Here is a 17,871-nt window from a genome sequence, read left to right as displayed (position 1 = left end):
CGCCGCATCTCACCGGCGAAGCGGGCCGCCGCCACCACCACCACCACCGTCCCATACCAATCATAAGCGGGCCACCGCTGCTTCCTCCGACGCCCCCAGGGTCCCTGGGGCTTGCCTGGCGTTGGCAAATTAACACCCTCCTGGGGTCCTGGGCTCTGGGGGCCCCAGCAGCTAGCCCGGCCCAGAAGAGGCCGCCGCCGCATCCGCCGCTGCCCCGCTCCGCCGCATCTCACCGGCGAGGCAGAGCGAGAGCTGCAGCCGCCAGCATAGCTGCCACGCCCACACCGAGGCCGCTGCAGCCGCCACCCACGCCGAGGCCGCCGCCCTTTATGCTTTTGGAAGCTGGCACAAAGCTCAGCCTTGAAGGAAGCTGGCATGTTTGTAGGGGAGGAGGAAGTGGCAAAAAATAAAAAGTATTCAGATAAAGTGTACCTATTGAATTTATCCATTCATGAGATTATCCCTGGGGTAATATAACAGTTTTTGTAATATTAATTCCTAGTGTATTACAACTGCTCTGGTGATATTAATACCTAGATATTTGAAGGATTTGCTTTCCACTTAATATATATTTTAAATACTTGCTTTTTAGGACAAATATAGAAAAACATCAGTTGTGAGTTTTGAAAATTTATTATTACCCCTGATACATTTGAAATTGTTTTCAATTGCATCCTAATATATTTAGCTCTATTACTAGAATATCACTTTCTATGCACTTATTATTTTATGTACAACCATAGACCAAAGGAGAGTTAAAATACCAAACATTTAGCATAGATGTCCTATTCAGAGCAGAAATTAAGCATACTTATACCATGTTCATCTCCAAAGGTTTTGAACTGCTATCGCTATGGGGACAGAATTTGGCCTTGCCCACTACCAAAAAAAAGATCACAAGGATGCCTTTCGGAGTATATTTCCAACTATGTGTTTTTTGGCTGTGTATGTGTGTATGGTATGGCGAAGAAAAAACATAATTAAAAGGAGAATTACTTGGTTCCCACCTATTTCTCAAGAGGAGGGGAGGGAGGGAGGGAGGGAGAGAGAGGGGAGGGTAACTAGAGGAAATGTATTGGTGTTAAAGGTATTGGTGCAGAAGGTGAGTTGTTCCAAGTAAAACTGATTTTTTTTCAATGCACTGATGGTGATTTTGTCAATGCCGATGGTGTTCAAGGGTTACTCTAGTTATTTTGGGATCATTAAGTGTTGCATCATTAAGTGTTCAATTTGTACCCTATGACTATCATTAAGTGTTGTAAGTGGTGTACCTCGATGAAGGTATCTTTTCTTTTATGTACACTGAGAGCATATGCACCAAGACAAATTCCTTGTGTGTCCAATCACATCTGGCCAATAAAAAAATTCTATTCTATTCTATTGTATCTAACCTGCCTATTACTTTTTTTTATTGAAAAAGTTTTAAAAAACAAAAACATTTCCCCCCCTTTTTTCCCCCCTCCCTCCCAGAAAACCCTCTTCCCCTCTCCCTTCCCCCCCCCCCGGCTTCCCGGGTCAATCACAAGGTATTGTTATACATAAACCAAACATAGAGTAAAATTTTCCCTTCTAATCCAATTAACCTCATCCAAATCTTTTCATCTCCCAACCCCCCCATTACATAAAATAATACTTCCTAATTATTCAAAGGCAATCTGATATTTCTTAATCTGATATCTGTTTTGTAGATAATCAATCCATTTTTTCCATTCAATTAAATATCTTTCCTGCGTATTGTCTTTTAAAAAAGCTGAGATTTTAGCCATCTCAGCCAAATTAATGACTTTCAATATCCATTCTTCTATTGTAGGTACCTCTTCTTTCTTCCAGTATTGTCCAATCAACAGTCTTGCTGCTGTTATTAAATTCAGAATCAATTTAGTCTCAATCCCTGTACAATCCGTTATAATTCCCAAAAGGAAAAATTGCGGCAGGAACTTTATCTTCTTCTTCAGTACATTTTGAATAATCCACCAAATTCTTATCCAAAAGGCCCTAATTTTCTTGCAAGTCCACCAAATATGAAAATATGTAGCGTCATCGCAACTACACCTCCAACATTTCGCTTGGATATCAGGATACATACATGATAATTTTTTGGGATCTAAGTGCCATCTATAAAACATCTTATAAAAATTTTCCCTTAAATTCTGTACTTGTGTAAACTTAACATTTCTAACCCAGATTTTCTCCCATGTTTCCAACATTATTGGTTCCTGAATATTCTGTGCCCATTTTATCATACAGTCCTTTACCAAATCCTTTTCCGAATCTATTTCAAGCAACACATTATACAATCTCTTTATATGCTCCTGGGTCTGATTTCTAATTTGCTTTATTAAATTTTCCTCCCTTTGCATTATACCAATTTTTTTATCTTCTTTCCATCTAGCACTTATTTGCCCATATTGAAACCAAGTATAATTCCTCCCTTCTTCATTTAATACCTGTAATGATTTTAATTGCAATCTACCTCCTTCAGCATACAAAAGTTCTTTATAAGTAATCATTTCCTGTTTCTGTTCTATATTTATATTCTCTATTGCATGTCTAGGGCTCGCCCATATAGGAATCTTGTAATCTAATTTATAAGAATATTTTTTCCAGACCCTCAAACACATGATTCTTAAAAGCCCTATCCACTTTTTTTTCATAAAATAAATACGCATGCCATCCATATAACAAGTCATAACCTTCTATGTTCAAAATTCTTTCCTCCGTTAAATTAAACCAGTCACTTATTACTGAAAGGGCTACTGCTTCATAATATAGTTTAAAATTAGGCATTTTTAAGCCACCTCTTTCCCGTGAGTCCTGTATTATTTTCATTTTAACCCTCGCCTTTTTACCCTGCCATATAAATTTATTAATCCCAATCTGCCAATCCTCCAAATTTTTATCTTTCTTAATTATTGGTATCATCTGGAACAGAAACAAAAATCTAGGTAACACATTCATTTTAATAGCCGCAATCCTCCCCAATAGCGACAACTGCAATTTTTTCCAGACACTCATATCATTCTGAACTTTTTGCCATAGCAAGTCATAATTATTCTTATAAAGTTTCTTGTTCGATGAGCTAATATAAACCCCTAAGTATTTAACCTTTTTTACCACCTCAAATCCTGTCATTTCCTCTAGTTTTTGTTTCTGTTGTATAGACATATTTTTGATTATCACTTTTGTTTTATTCTGATTTATTTTAAATCCTGATACCTTTCCATATTTATCAATTGCTTCCAACAAAGATCTACTTGAATTTATAGGATTTGTTAAAGTAACCACTACATCGTCTGCAAAAGCTCTAACTTTGTACTCATATTGTCTAATTTTAATTCCCTCTATTTTCGTTAATTCTCATATTTTATCTAATAATGGTTCCAGAGTCAAAACAAACAATAGTGGTGATAAGGGACATCCCTGTCTCGTTCCTTTCGCAATCTTAATAACTTCTGTCAAACTACCATTTATTATAATCTGAGCTGTTTGCTCTCCATAAATTGCTTTAATTATTCTAACAAAATAATCTCCAAATTGCATTTTCTCTATTAATTTAAATAAAAAATCCCAATGCAATCGATCAAAGGCCTTCTCCGCATCCAAAAAAATAAGTGCTGCTGAAGTATTCTTCTTTTCCAAATATTCCAATATATTAATAATCTGTCTAACATTATTCCTCATCTGCCTCCCTTTTATAAAACCAGATTGATCAGTATGAATTCTTTGTTGTAAAACTAACATTAATCTGTTTGCTATTATTTTAACAAAAATCTTATAATTATTATTTAAAAGTGAAATCAGCCTGTAGTTACCGGGTTTAGAGCAATCTTGCTCCTCTTTTGGTATCAGTGAAATAAAAGATGTTTTCCATGACGGGGGTATTCCCACTCCTAGTTGTATCTGATTAAATAATTCTTTAAGTGGGCCTAATATTTCATCCTGTAATTTTTTATAATAACTTGCTGTAAGACCATCTGTACCAGTGGTTTTCCCCATTTTTAATTGTTTAATTTCCTCCACTATTTCTCCAGTAGCTATCGGCCTATTCAGCTCCTCCCTCTGTTCTAATGTTAGTGTATTAACCTTATAATCTTTCAAATAATCATAAATATCCCTATTCGATATTTTGTCTTTTGCATATAGAGCAGTATAAAATTCTGAGAAGGCCTTTTTAGTTTTATCCTGTTGATATATCTCTTTACCTTTATATTCTATTTTTTGTATGACACGTGCTTTCTGTTTTTTACTTAAGTTATATGCCAGCCATCTCCCAGGTTTATTTGCATTATAGAAGGTATTATGTTTAGCATATTGTATATTCGTTGCCACCTGATCTGCCATTAACATATTAAATTGACTCTGTAATATTCTTATAGCCTCTTTAAGTTTGTGATCTTGTGGGTTTTGAATTAATAACTGTTGCTTCTTTTGAATTTCTTGTTCCAAGTTCCTACGCTGCCTTTGTTTATTATTCCTCTGCCTATTGTCCAAGTATATCAATATACCTCTAATAAAGCTTTACTTGCCTCCCACACAGTTCCTATAGGTATCCCCTTGTGCATATTAAAATCAAAAAATTCTTTCAACTGTTTCTTACAATGAATTACATTATCCTCATATCTAAACAGATTTTCATTCAGCCTCCATGTTCTACCACCTTTTTTCCCTTGTAATAATTCCATCCATACTGGGCTATGGTCAGTTAAACACCTCGGAAATATCTTCATTTTCTTCACCCTAGAAAGCAAGTCATTAGAAATTAAAATAAAATCAATACGTGAGAAAGATTGATGCCTATCGGGAAAAAAAGTAAAATCTCTCTCATCTGGATTCCGTAACCTCCATATATCTCTAAACTCAAAGTCTTCCATCATTTCAAAAAAGGATTTTGGTAGTTTTGCATGTATAGGTATCTTCTTGGAAGAGGTTCTCTTATCACTTCTTGTATCAATTACTCCATTCCAGTCTCCTAATAAAATAAACGAACTATAATCCCAGAGGATCAACCTCTCGTGTAACATTTTATAAAACTTTTCTTGTTGCTGATTAGGTGCATAAATACCTATCAGCAAAGTCTTTTTTGCATCTATCACCAGTTCAATAGCAATAAATCTTCCTTGAATATCTGCCTCAATTAACTTAGCTGGTATATCCTTCCTGATATATACAACAATTCCATTTTGCTTCTTATCCAAAGCTGAAGCAACAAAATGTTTACCTAATTTTGAGTTAATTAAGTATTTTTGGTCTGATAATTTGATATTTGTCTCTTGCAGGCAAATCACATCATTTTTAAATTGTTTCAAGTAGTGAAATATTTTCCTTCTTTTCTGAGCTGAATTCAAGCCATTAACATTCCATGACAAAATTCTATTTGCCATTACTGGCCTCCTGAAGCTTTGAAGCAAACAACGGAAGATCCTCCGTCTAGCTCCTCCCACAGCTTCCATACTGGGGTCCTGACTTTTACTTTGAAACTGCTGCTCTTCTTTACGCTTAAGAGCTCCTCTTGTCACCCTTTGCTCTTGTGGTTTCTCTGATGCTGGCAGCAATGAAGCCTCTTGGATCACCACGCCTTCTTGAATCTCTTGAAGTTTTTCTATCACTTCTATTTTGACTTTCAAAACTGTAGAAAGAAAATCCTTTGCCTTTAAAACAGTGTCAATTCTATATCTCCTTCCTTGATAAAATACTGTCAGTCCAACTGGCACCTCCCATCTGAATTGAATCTGATGTTTTTTAAGTTCTTGTGTAAAAAAAACAAATTCCTTCCTATCTCTTAACATCTTGGAAGGAATCTCTTTCAGCACCTTCAGCTCCTGTTCTCCAATTTTTAAAGTTGTCTGATATGAAACTTGCAGAATCTGATTTCTCATAGTCCTTTTCACAAAATAAACCACAATGTCCCGAGGAAGCTTTCTCTGTCTTGCGATCCAGGAATTAACTCTATATATTTTATCAATTTGGTAAGCTACCTCTTGGGGTTCCACTTCAATAAATTCAGCCAATGCTTCTGATATAATTTTTCTTAAGTCCTCTCCTCGCTGTTCTTGCATACCACGGATTCTAAGAGCTCCTTCCATGAGTTTATATTGTAATATCACAACCTGATCTTCATTTTGATCCACTTTTTTCTGAAGACCTTGCATTTTGTCTTCTAAATGCTTATTTGGCTGAGAGATCTGTTGCATTTCTTCTTCCAATCTCTCAATTTTTTTACTCAATCCTTGAACAGCCATGAGAATATCTTCTCTTATTTTTGCATTAAAATTCTCCATCATCTCTTTTTGCCTATCTTCAGAAAGTTTTAATTGTACTTTCAATATATCCTCAAGACTTGGTTCAGATCCCCTTCTTCCAGAAGGCTTTAAAGGTTTAGCTGCCATTCTGTTTTCGAAAGAATCAGGAATTTAAACTTAAAAACTTTCCTTTACTCCTTTCAGTATTGTGGATTGTAACAATCCACAAATAACGCTACTTTGTTGTACTAAAAAAGTTCACTTTCACTTTCAGACGCCATTTTAAAAGTCAATTAATCAGAGACAAAGAGAAGTTTCAAGTTTCAAAAGGGGAGTTGGTGTACTTGCCGTGTTGTTTCTGCTTCAAAGATCGAACGCTTGTGAAATTCCCGTCTGCTTAGAAAATCAATCAATTTAACAAGTCCTTTTGAGCAGAAGTGACTCCTACTCCTTTTTCCTGAAAAAAAAACAGGAGCACGTTTGAAGTCGGAGATAATGAAGTTCGGTGGGATCATAAATCCAGAAAAATTCGCTCTTAAGAGCAAACCCCCTGGCTAGATCTACCACTCCCCCACAGCTCTGCATAAACCCCCTTATGCCCAAGGGGTATGCTAAGGTCAGTGAACAGTGATTTATACTGTTTCACTGACTTTTACAATCTTCTAATGCGGAGTGCCCTGTTAGAGCACCCTGCAGGAGCGGTGACATCACTGGAAGCCCAACCTGCCTATTACTGTTGAAGGAAATACCATCAAAGCAATTGCTATCTTTGCTTTCCTTTGCCACAGTCCTTTTACTTCTATTTGCAGGTCTTTGTATTTGGAGATTTTCTCCAGAGCACTTTAGCTTCTTCATTTTCTATTACTTTGTCTATTTTGTGATTTTGGGTTGTAGGCAAATTGTTTTTCTTGCATATATTCCAATGCGCCGTTGTTGCTACTTTGTCTTGCCATTATTTGAAGTCTTGCAATAGCTAACTAGTTGATGCATTGTTTCTTATGCTTCTTTACAGAAATGACATTTGATGTTTGTTGCTGTTTTCTATATACTGACTATATGCAGTATTGGTTTTAAGGCTTGATCTGCAGTCAGAATTAACCCTTCTGACTCTTTCTTCAACTTTTCTGCTCTTAGCGATTGCCAGGTTTTGTTAACTGCTTTGACAGCTAGGTCTTTCTTTCTTTCTTTCTTTCTTTCTTTCTTTCTTTCTTTCTTTCTTTCTTTCTTTCTTTCTCTTCCTTCCTTTCTTCCTTTCTTCTTCTTCTTCCTCTTTTCCTCCCTCCCCCTCTCTTCCTCTCTTTCTTTCTCTCTCTTTCTTTCTCTCTCTCTTTCTTTCTTTCTTTCTTTCTTTCATTCTTTCTTTCTACAGGCCTTATAATACTTTACTTTGCCATGTCTTTTTTCTATTCTTTATCTGGTTTTTCTTGTAAGCCAGTTTAGTCTCTCTAGTGCTGTATTAAATAAGTCTTCATGATGTAATAGCTTGAGTGTAGTTTTCACTGTAGCTTCATCTCTCTCACTGTCCTTCAAATATTCTTCCAATGTCCTTGTTTCTTCTTCAATTACTTGGTATACTTGCAATATTCCACAAAGAGCCCACATATGCTCTTTGATAAGGAGAGTCTATCAATGTTGCTGCATGGATGAAGGGCATGATTCATTGTCATTATTTTTCCGATCTTCTTATGCTGGTCATTTAGTTCTGCTTATATCCAGTCCACTGTTTCAGCTATGTAGCTAATGACTGAAACTGCCTAGGTGATAACTATCTTTAAACAGTTTCTCTTTTTCTTCAAAAACAATATTCTACGTGACTTAGCTTGCGTTGCTGCATAGTATGTTATATGTAAGGGAAAATTCCTGCTTGAGTGTAGCTAGATTTTTACTGTGAATACACACAGCCAAATTTTCTATTGCTGCATATTCTTCGATTTTACTCTCCTAATTCTATAGGTTTCCATTTTCCAGTATTGTGCTAAGTTGATTTTCGCCACCTGTGTCAGTACACATCTTAGTAAATTGTGGTGCTTTTCATTTATATTCTCTGAGATCATACTTATTTAAAATATTTTTTGTGGTTTTCAGAATTTTTTGAAAGTTTTTGTGTATTCCTTTTCAGTACTTTTGAGTCTTTTTGCATAATCACTATTAGTGTTTAAACAGTCATATTTCTGCTGGGAATCCCTGATGCTTGGCAAAATTGATACTTTCATGTACTGTATCTAGATAAGCAAAAATGACATTTCTGGGCTATTTTCAAAGCTGCCCACAAAGAACACAATACAGTCCAAATTGTATTGTAGTTTGGATTACCAAATTGGAAATTATATTTCCAGGCAACAGTGTTAACATGGATGAAAGAATGGATTGTACTGAGAAATACAAGATTATTGACATTGGAGGGACACGATTTGCAATTGGGTTGGCACGCCTTTTTATGGTATGGGAAAAATAAGATACATGGTTACTTTCAAAGACAGTATATAAGAAATGCTTTATTATTAGTATGGGAGAAAATTAGAGAACAACATTATTTGAAGATACCAATTTGGCTTTCAACAATGGAAGCACTAATACATCCAAATATTATCAATATGGGAAATATTGTTAGATATAAGGACATTTTGTCAGAAAAGGGGGAACTTAAAACGAAACAGGATTTGGAAAAGCAGGGGATTGATATGGTGTGGTATACACAACTGAAAATACAATCTAGATATGAAAAAGATGCAAAATAATATGATTTTTCTAGGGAATTGACAGAAATAGCTAAGATATTAACAGGAACAGATGAGGTAAGAAAATTGTATAGCTATTTATTGAGTATTAAGTTAGAAGAACAAGTTAAAGAAGCAATGATAGCATAGGCAAAAAACTTTGGACATACGATAGAGTTAGATATATGGCAGCAAATGTTTAAAGTATTGAAAATGCCAACAGATACAGGGACCGTACTACCATATGTGGTGGATATGTGTAGAAGAAAAAAAATACTGAGCAAGAATTTATATTATTATTATTATTATTATTTATTCAATTTTTATACCGCCCTTCTCCCGAAGGACTCAGGGCGGTGTACAGCCAAGATAAAACAAAACAATACAAAAATATACAATTTAAAATATTTTTGTGGTTTTCAGAATTTTTTGAAAGTTTTTGTGTATTCCTTTTCAGTACTTTTGAGTCTTTTTGCATAATCACTATTAGTGTTTAAACAGTCATATTTCTGCTGGGAATCCCTGATGCTTGGCAAAATTGATACTTTCATGTACTGTATCTAGATAAGCAAAAATGACATTTCTGGGCTATTTTCAAAGCTGCCCACAAAGAACACAATACAGTCCAAATTGTATTGTAGTTTGGATTACCAAATTGGAAATTATATTTCCAGGCAACAGTGTTAACATGGATGAAAGAATGGATTGTACTGAGAAATACAAGATTATTGACATTGGAGGGACACGATTTGCAATTGGGTTGGCACGCCTTTTTATGGTATGGGAAAAATAAGATACATGGTTACTTTCAAAGACAGTATATAAGAAATGCTTTATTATTAGTATGGGAGAAAATTAGAGAACAACATTATTTGAAGATACCAATTTGGCTTTCAACAATGGAAGCACTAATACATCCAAATATTATCAATATGGGAAATATTGTTAGATATAAGGACATTTTGTCAGAAAAGGGGGAACTTAAAACGAAACAGGATTTGGAAAAGCAGGGGATTGATATGGTGTGGTATACACAACTGAAAATACAATCTAGATATGAAAAAGATGCAAAATAATATGATTTTTCTAGGGAATTGACAGAAATAGCTAAGATATTAACAGGAACAGATGAGGTAAGAAAATTGTATAGCTATTTATTGAGTATTAAGTTAGAAGAACAAGTTAAAGAAGCAATGATAGCATAGGCAAAAAACTTTGGACATACGATAGAGTTAGATATATGGCAGCAAATGTTTAAAGTATTGAAAATGCCAACAGATACAGGGACCGTACTACCATATGTGGTGGATATGTGTAGAAGAAAAAAAATACTGAGCAAGAATTTATATTATTATTATTATTTATTCAATTTTATACCGCCTTCTCCCGAAGGACTCAGGGCGTGTACAGCCAAGATAAAACAAAACAATACAAAAATATACAATTTAAAATATTTTTTGTGGTTTTCAGAATTTTTTGAAAGTTTTTGTGTATTCCTTTTCAGTACTTTTGAGTCTTTTTGCATAATCACTATTAGTGTTTAAACAGTCATATTTCTGCTGGGAATCCCTGATGCTTGGCAAAATTGATACTTTCATGTACTGTATCTAGATAAGCAAAAATGACATTTCTGGGCTATTTTCAAAGCTGCCCACAAAGAACACAATACAGTCCAAATTGTATTGTAGTTTGGATTACCAAATTGGAAATTATATTTCCAGGCAACAGTGTTAACATGGATGAAAGAATGGATTGTACTGAGAAATACAAGATTATTGACATTGGAGGGACACGATTTGCAATTGGGTTGGCACGCCTTTTTATGGTATGGGAAAAATAAGATACATGGTTACTTTCAAAGACAGTATATAAGAAATGCTTTATTATTAGTATGGGAGAAAATTAGAGAACAACATTATTTGAAGATACCAATTTGGCTTTCAACAATGGAAGCACTAATACATCCAAATATTATCAATATGGGAAATATTGTTAGATATAAGGACATTTTGTCAGAAAAGGGGGAACTTAAAACGAAACAGGATTTGGAAAAGCAGGGGATTGATATGGTGGGAGCCCCCACAGAGAAAGATCTTCCCCTGGGGGCCGCCAGCCGACATTGCTTGGCGGACGGCACCCTGAGAAGTCCCTCTCTGTGAGAGCGCACGGGTCGGTGGGAGGCATGAGGTAACAGCAGGCGGTCCCGTAAGTACCCAGGCCCTAAGCCATGGAGCGCTTTAAAGGTTGTAACCAAAACCTTAAAGTGCACCCGAAAGGCCACAGGCAGCCAGTGCAGTCTGCGCAGGAGCGGTGTTACACGGGAGCTACGCGGAGCTCCCTCTATCACCCGCGCAGCTGCATTCTGGACTAACTGAAGCCTCCGGGTGCACCTCAAGGGGAGCCCCATGTAGAGAGCATTACAATAATCCAAGCGAGAGGTAACGAGCGCATGAGTGACTGTGCACAAGGCATCCCGATCAAGGAAGGGGCGCAGCTGCCGAACCAGGCGAACCTGGTGGAAGGCCCTCCTGGAGACGGCCGTCAAATGATCTTCAAACGACAGCTGCTCATCCAGGAGAACACCTAAGTTGCGCACCCTATCCTTTCGGGCCAATAACTCGCCTCCAACAGTCAGCTGCATCCACAGCCACTCCGTCTTGGAGGGATTAAGCTTGAGCCTGTTTCTCCCCATCCAGACCCGTACGGCTTCCAAACACCGGGACAGCACTTCAACAGCTTCATTGGGGTGGCCCGGGGTGGAAAAGTACAACTGAGTATCGTCAGCGTACAGCTGGTATCTCACCCCAAAACCACTGATGATCTCACCCAACGGCTTCATATAGATGTTGAACAGAAGGGGCGAGAGAATCGACCCCTGCGGCACCCCACAAGTGAGGCACCTCGCGGCCGACCTCTGCCCCCCCTGTCAACACCGTCTGCGACCGGTCAGAGAGATAGGAGGAGAACCACCAATACACGGTGCCTCCCACTCCCAATCCCCCCAACCGGCGCAGCAAGATACCATGGTCGATGGTATCAGAGGAATAACCCCTGTCCCTGTCCCTCCAGAGATCATCCACCAATGCGACCAAAGCTGTCTCCGTGCTGTATCCGGGTCGGAAGCCGGACTGGAACGGGTCTAGATAGACAGATTCATCCAGGTATTGGGGTAGCTGCCGCGCCACAGCACTCTCTACAACCTTCGCAACAAAGCGAAGGTTGGAGACAGGACGATAATTACCCAAAATAGCTGGATCCAGGGAGGGCTTCTTGAGGAGGGGTCTCACCACCGTCTCTTTCAAGGCGGCAGGGAAAACCCCTTCCAACAGAGAAGCGTTGATAATCCCCTGGAGCCAGCCTCGTGTCACCTCCTGAGTGGCCAGTACCAGCCAGGAAGGACACGGGTCCAGTAAACATGTGGTGGCGTGGAGCCTCCCCAACAACCTGTCCACGTCCTCGGGAGCCACAGGGTCAAACTCATCCCAAACAGACTCAACAAGACGTGCCTCCTCTCTCTTGCTTGGATCATCCCAATTTCGGTCCAGACCATCCCGGAGCTGAGCGATTTTATCGTATAGATAACCACTAAACTCCTCGGCACGTCCCTGCAAAGGGTCATCCCGCACCTCCTGATGAAGGAGGGAGCGGGTCACCCGAAACAGGGCGGCCGGGCGGTTATCTGCCGACACAATGAGGGTGGAGGCGTAGGAACGCCTCGCCTCCCTCATTGCCACTAGGTAGGTCCTAGAATAGGACCTAACTAGTGTCCGATCAGCTTCGGAACGACTGGACCTCCAAGTACTCTCTAGGCATCTTCTCCGGCGTTTCATCTCCCTCAGCCCCTCGGAGAACCAAGGGGCTGGACAAGATCTGCGCCGGGTCAGAGGCCACAAAGGCACGACACGGTCCAAGGCCCCAGCCGCGGCCTGTTCCCAGGCCACAACTAGTTCCTCAGCCGAGCCGCAGGCCAGATCCTCAGGGAATGGCCCAAGCTCCGTGAGGAACCTCTCAGGGTCCATCAGGCGCCTGGGACGGAACCAGCGTATAGGTTCCGTCTCCCTGCGATGGTGGGTGGCGGTTCGGAAGTCCAGGCGAAGGAGAAAATGATCTGACTATGGCATTGGTTCTGTTACTACGTCATCTAATTCCAGATCATTTAGCCACTGTCCAGAGATATAAATTAGATCCAGCGTGCCTCCTCCCATGTGCATAGGGCCATCATTTACTCGAATCAGGTCCAAGGCCGTCATGGAAGCCTGGAACTCCCGAGCTGCAGTTGATGACAAGCCAGTCGATGGCAGGTTGAAATCCCCCATGACTATAAGTCTGGGGGTCTCAACCGCCACACTGGCAAGTACCTCCAGCAGCTCGGGCAGGGCTGTGGTCACGTAGCAAGGAGCTAGGTACGCGATCAACAAACCCAACTGATTCCTATGGCCCCACCTCACACAGAGGGATTCACAGCCGGCAATCTGAGGAACAGTGGCCTCCCTCGGCTCTAGATCTTCCTTAATGACAACCGCCACCCCCCCACCCCTACCTTGGTCCCTCGGTTGATGAAATGCTCAGAAACCCGGAGGGCACAACTCAACAAGGGGAACCCCCCCCTCTGGACCCAACCAGGTCTCCGTAATGCCCATAAGGTCCGCGGACTCCCCCTGAATAAGATCGCAAATCAGGGGAGCTTTATTAGCCACGGACCGGGCATTACATAACATCAACCGAAAGTCCAAGCTCTGAGGATCATGGCCGCCCGAGGAACGGGTAGGGACTGAGGGGCCGGAGCACGTGATTGCTTTCAAACATCGAGCACGTGCTCCCAACACTCGATACGGCCCCCCCTCCGCCATATCTGCCTCTCCCACTTACCGTACAGATTGAACCACCCTCTAATCCTGGAACAGACCCCTCCCCCCCGCCTCCAGACCAGATGTCGTAATGCCGCGAACAAGCACCGGGGCTGGATCCCTCCTCGACGGGTTCTCTCCCCCACCCGTCATGTCCCTCCCCCCCCTTAAAAAACCCTTGTTTAAAAATCTATTTAAAAATCTCCACAAATTCTTCTTGGCCGCATGTGGTTGGAGAAGATGACACAGCAGCATATTGACTTAAAACCTGAAATATTCTTGTTGGGGATATTACCAGGGAATTATAGTAAAGAAATTGTATACTTGATTATTCATGTAATAACTGCAGCTAGAATTGTATTTGCACAGAATTGGAATGGTGAAGAGATTCCTGCAGATGAAAATGTGATTAAGAAAATATTGGAATGTGCAGAAATGAATAGATTAACACTTGCAATTAGAGAGAAAGAAGAATCTGATTATTATAATATATGGGATTTATTTTATCAATGGTTAGAGAATAAATATGAAACTAATGAATAGTAAAGTTAAATAAGTTAAGAAGAGAAATGTTATGATAATAGATATGTTAATTATTAATATTAAACTAAGAATAGATATAAATAATGAATATGGTGGTAAGCTTTAATTGTTATGACAGTTTGTACCCAGACATCACACTGTTTAATGAATGATGGAATGTTTTATATTAAAATAAAATTAAAAAAGAACACAATACAGTAATCTATTTCATCTAGGCATCAACTTGATTTAAGGCATTAATTAATTGATGTATAATTTATTTCCAAGGAATAGGGGCCTCTGTGGCTCAGACTGCTAAGATAATCTGTTATTAACACAGCTGCTTGCAATTACTGCAGGTTCTAGGCCCACCAGGCCCAAGGTTGACTCAGCCTTCCATCCTTTATAAGGTAGGTAAAATGAGGACCCAGATTGTTGGGGACAATAAGTTGACTTTGTATATAAATATACAAATAGGATGAAGACTATTGCTAATATAGTGTAAGCCGCCCTGAGTCTTCGGAGGAGGGCGGGATATAAATGCAAAAAAAAAAAAAGTGTGGTTACATAATATTAACTATTTGTGACAAAATAGTTTATTTAGATAATAATAATAGTCACTCCAGGCTATCGATGACAAAATGCTGAACCAGAAATTATCATAATACTGTTGAGACAGCATTTTCTGAAACAATGCAATCTATTTTTCTAGACATTTCCCTTTAATAAATTTTATTATTATGTTGACTTCTTCAGACTATCTGATCTGGATGAAATTTCAGATTATTCAGCAGCAATTAATTAAGACTTTCTCCACCTCCCTAAAACGGAAGGAAACACAGAAATCTGTGAAGACAGTATACCAGCTCAGTCAGTACAAGCCACAGTTAACTGAGTGTTGTTGCCAAATGTTGGCTGCATGTTCCCTATGATTGACGCATGGTCCTAATTCATTTCGTCATAACATGATTATACTTACAAAGATCAGAAATGTGCAGACAATTATTTTCTCTTTGACAGTCTACAGGTATTTTCAAAGAGACAAAATAGGAAGAATATTGACAGTTTGGTATTGGAGAAAACTCATGGATAGCCAAGCTCACTAACAAATGGATCATAGAACAAATCAAATCAAAGTTTTCACTCGAAACACAAATGATCAGACTCAAGATATCATATTTTGCAGACACGATGTGACATCCCAGCTTCCTTGAAAAGTTCCTAATGCTGAGAAAAATGAAAGGAAAGAGAAATATATAACTTAGAGTAAAAGATTGTCCGATTATATATTTGTATCTGTATTCGGGAAAGTTGGAAGTCTGTCCCCTCCATTTTATATGTGTGTGTGTGTGTGTGTGTGTGTGTATACGCACATGTGTGCACACGTGCATAAACACACATATATTGTCTATCCCTCCTCTTTCTTCCCTCTTTGTTTCATTTTTTAGCTTTTTTCCCTGTTGAATCCCCGCACCCATTTTTGTTATTTTGCATTTTATTTTTTCTTGAAATTTAATAAAGTTGTATTTTTTAAAAAACAAGGGAGAAGAGAATAACAAACAGCAAAATGATCAGACTCAATTAGATTAGAATAGAATAGAATAGAATAGAATAGAATAGAATAGAATAGAATTTTTATTGGCCAAGTGTGATTGGACACACAAGGAATTTGTCTTGGTGCATATGCTCTCAGTGTACATAAAAGAAAAGATACGTTCATCAAGGTACAACATTTACAACACAATTGATGATCAATATATCAATATAAATCATAAGGATTGCCAGCAACAAATTATAGTCATACAGTCATAAGTGGAAAGAGATTGGTGATGGGAACTATGAAACGATTAATAGTAGTGCAGATTCAGTAAATAGTCTGACAGTGTTGAGGGAATTATTTGTTTAGCAGAGTGATGGCCTTTGGGAAAAAACTGTTCTTCTGTCTAGTTGTTCTGGTGTGCAATGCTCTATAGCGTCGTTTTGAGGGTAGGAGTTGAAACAGTTTATGTCCAGGATGCAAGGGATCTGCAAATATTTTCACGGCAAATATTTTCACGGCAGTGATAGCTGCATCAATGGAAAACTAGGAGAACTGGGATAATTACCTTGCAGAAGGCGGTTGCTAAAAATCAACACAGACCAAATAGCATATAATCAATAGATCAGTATATATACATATCTATCTATCTATCTATCTATCTATCTATCTATCTATCTATCTATCTATCTATCTATCTATCTATCTATCTATCATTGTGAACTTGATAGATAGCAATTGCTTATTCTCCAAGACTAGCGGATAACCTTGAACTCTATTTGTGTACTATATGCAGATAATATATTATACACAATTTAAGAAAGTGATTATAGTTTTCTGCTTCTCTTGACTGCTCTCTTGTGGTCATCTGAATATCTGCAGCCCAGATAGCACTAAGCCCGATTCAGATTGTCACTTTTTGTTTTCCGTATTGGAAAATTAGCAGAAGAAAAAACAACTGAAGAGCAAATTTAAACTGCTTTTGCGGGAACAGAGCTACTGATGAGTTCCTTCGCAGCGAGGAGAGACATAATAACTTCAGTAGTATAATTCAAGAAGCTTCCCATTATCAGGGAAGAATTTACCCTACTATAACATAAAGGGAGACAGGTAGGATAAGTGAAGCTTTGAGAACTGATCCCCATCATTGTCTCTATGGCCTTCAGGAACCATTGTACCTGCTGGCTACAAAGTCTTGCCCATCTCTATATTAAGACTAGAAGATACAAACCATTCCTTCCCCATATTAACAGACTATCCATGTAACCAATGGAACTCTGGGGAGTGAAGAGAAACTAATAAAACAAAACAAAACCCATTAAAAAAAACCTGGATGAGATCTCTTAAATATCTAAAAACAACATAAACAAACATGCACATGCCAGCTCTGCTAACATCTCATGCCCAGTTCTTGGAGGAAAAACTTCAAGGCTTTCTGGAAGGCCATCTGAATCTCCGGGGTCACATACCCACCCACATTTATATATTACTATATAAACCAGTGGTCACCAACTGTTGGTGGTCCACAGAAAAATTATTTTGGGCAAAGGCTGGAGGGAAGCACCGCTGGTTGCAAAGTGCTAGAGGGTCTTGTTCCAGCAGGGACTGCATCATGGCCTGGAACTGTCTGTCCATCCTAGCCTGCTGAGCCTCCAGGCGCTGGTGTCTGGCCTTGCACTCCTGCAGGTCTTCCATCTGCTTGGAAAGCCTACGCTCATAATCCTCAGTGAGGTGCTTCTGCTGAGCCTCCTTCTTGGCCAGATCCAATTTCAACTGAACCAGCTGTTTTGCCAACTCTTTTCTCGTGGTGGCTGCTTAGCTCCAACAACGGCTTCCTATTGGGATCCTAAAGAATCCAGGTGGGCAGGTGAGGAGTGGCTGAGAGGGGAAGGGCAAGTAGAGGCCGGCGAGGCGCCCCTCGATGTGAGTGACATCAAGTTGGCTACGCCCACCCAGTCACATGACCACCTAGCCAGCCAGTCATTAGGCAGATCATATTAGTGGTCCGC

This window comes from Ahaetulla prasina, chromosome 2 (genome assembly GCF_028640845.1).
Source record: "Ahaetulla prasina isolate Xishuangbanna chromosome 2, ASM2864084v1, whole genome shotgun sequence".
In the NCBI taxonomy this organism is placed as follows: Eukaryota; Metazoa; Chordata; class Lepidosauria; order Squamata; family Colubridae; genus Ahaetulla; species Ahaetulla prasina.
The sequence above is the reverse complement of the archived record's forward strand: the minus strand, read 5'-3'. Positions refer to the sequence as shown.